General features: G+C 43.2%; 1 pseudogene; it reads right to left on the reverse strand.

Moving 5' to 3' along the window:
• Nucleotides 1–1,284: 1,284 nt before the first annotated feature.
• On the reverse strand, nt 1,285–1,819 carry LOC118546231 (small ribosomal subunit protein uS13 pseudogene; annotated as a pseudogene).
• Nucleotides 1,820–2,679: the final 860 nt, after the last annotated feature.

A 2,679-nucleotide genomic window follows, 5' to 3' on the forward strand; every position in this document is an offset into this window, starting at 1 on the left:
ATTCTAAAATTTCTGTGGAAATGCATAGCCCCAAGAATACAAGAAGCACCCTTGAAGATGAAGGAGAAGGGGAAAGACTTGCTGTTTCAGATTTGGAGCATATTCTAGAGTTGTGGAACTTAGTGCAGTGTAGTTTGGTGCTGGGACAGACAAATAGAGCAGTTGGGCTGAATAGAGAGCCTAGAAATAGGACCCTTTCTTATGTGGACTCCTGATACATGACAGAGGCGGCATTTAGGGCCGTGGGAAGAGGATGAACCGTTTAATGAATTGTGGCAGGACAGCTGCATTCATATGGAGATTGAAATGAAATGAAACTGTACCTCTACATCACACCATATACAAAAATCAATTTCACATAGATTAGAAACATAAATATGAAGGGCAAAACTGTAACTCTTTTAGAGAAAAATATGTGAGAATATCTTCATTGCTAGGAGTAAGCAATGTTTGTATACAAGATACAAAAGCACTAAGCACAAAGGAAAAGATTGAGAACTGGTGTACATTACAATCAAGTATTTGGATTCATCAAAAACATCATAAAGAGAACGAAAAGCTACAGAAGACTCACATATAGAACGCAGAAAGAATTCCAATTTAATAAGAAAAAGCCCAACAACTTCATAGAAAAATGGGCAAGAGGCTTGAATGGGCACCTCACAAAAGCCGAACTTTTCATAAATGTATGAAAAGGTGCTCAATCACAATAGAAATCAGGGAAGTGGAAAATTAATGCACAATAATATACCACTACACATCTACTAGATAGGCGAGAATTACAAATCCCAGCCCTGACAGGACCAACTGTTGGTAAGGACGTGAGGTAATGAATGCTCAGATGTTGCTGCTGGAACTGTAACTTGGTACAATCACTTTGAGAAACCGATTGGCATTATCTGCTCAGACCGAACACACACATATCGTGTGCCCCGGGTGGACGGCATGCACGCATGCACACAGGCTCCAAGAAGAATGTTCATGGTAGAACGTTTGGCTCTCCTTAATAAGCAAAAACTGGAAACCCCCCAAATGCCCAACAATACTAGAATGGATAAATAAGCTGTGGTATATTCACACACTGAAATATCATACAGGAATGCAAATGAATGAACTGTAGCTATATTTAATAACAGAAACATAATGGTTAGTGGAAAGAGAGAAACAAACTCAGACTGCATTATTCCATTCAAAATAGGCCAGACTAAACCCTTGTTTGGGGAAGCTCATTTAGGTGGTAAAATTCTTTTATTTTATTTTATTTATTTATTTATTTATTTTAGGTGTATAAACTATTTTATTAACAGACAAGGCCTACAGATTTATTTCTTCTTGGACACACCCACGGTGCGGCCACGGTGCCCTGTGGTCTTGGTGTGCTGGCCTCGGACACGAAGTCCCCAGAAGTGGCGCAGCCCTCTGTGGGCCCTAATCTTCTTCAGTCTCTCCAGGTCTTCACGAAGTTTGTTGTCCAGACCATTGGCCAGGACCTGGCTGTACTTTCCATCCTTCACGTCCTTTTGTCTGTTCAAAAACCAGTCTGGGATCTTATACTGGCGAGGATTCTGCATAATGGTGATCACACGTTCCACCTCATCCTCAGTGAGCTCTCCGGCCCTTTTGGTGAGATCGATGTCTGCTTTCCTCAACACCACATGAGCATATCTTCGCCCCACACCCTTAATTGCAGTGATGGCAAAGGCTATTTTCCGCCGCCCATCGATATTGGTGTTGAGTACACGCAAAATGTGCTGGAACTTCTCAGGGATCACTAGAGACATGGCGGCGGCCCTAGCGGCGGCGTGTAGGCCTCCTGTGGAAGAGCAAATTCTTTTTTTTTTTTTAAAGATTTTATTTATTTATTATGAGAGAGAAAAAGAGACAGAGACAGCAACAGAGAACACAAGCCAGGAGGAGAGGGAGAAGCAGGCTCCCCGCTGAGCAGGGAGCCCCGAGGAGCTCGATCCCAGGACCCTGAGATCATGACCTGAGCCAAAGGCAGACACCCAACTGACTGAGCCACCCAGGCACCCCTAGGTGGTAAAATTCTAAAGAAAAATGAGGAAATGACGATGACAACAGTGAAAGCAGGAGTGACAGCCGGCAGCTGAGGAAGGACACCTGGCAATGTTGATTCAGAATTGTCCTTTAGATTGTACAATATACTTGAAGCACTTTATTTCAAACAGCTTTTTTTTAAAAAAGATTTATTTCTTCATTTTAGAGAGGGAGAGAAGGGGGAGGGCCAGAGGGAGATGGAGAGAGGAGAATCCCAAGCAGACACCCTGCTAAGTGCGGAGCCCGAAGCAGGGCTCCATCCCTCTACCCTGAGATCAAGACCTGAGCCAAAATCAAGAGTCGGACGCTCAACCGACTGAGCCACCCAGGCGCCCCTCAAACAGCTTTATTCAGGTATAACTTACATACATCCAAGTGTAGTGTTTAAGGTATACAATCTGGGGGGCGCCTGGGTGTCTCAGTCAGTTAAGTGTCTGACTCTTGATCTCAGCTCAGGTCTTGATCTCAGGGTTGTGAGTTGAAGCCCCGCATAAAAAAATAATAGAATATAAAGTATACAATTTGGCACATTTTGACACATATATAATCCTGTAAAACCACCACAATCAAGATCATGAACATAGCCATGAATCTTCATGCCCCTCTGTAAATCCTCTCTCC

Source organism: Halichoerus grypus, chromosome X (genome assembly GCF_964656455.1).
Source record: "Halichoerus grypus chromosome X, mHalGry1.hap1.1, whole genome shotgun sequence".
NCBI lineage: Eukaryota > Metazoa > Chordata > Mammalia > Carnivora > Phocidae > Halichoerus > Halichoerus grypus.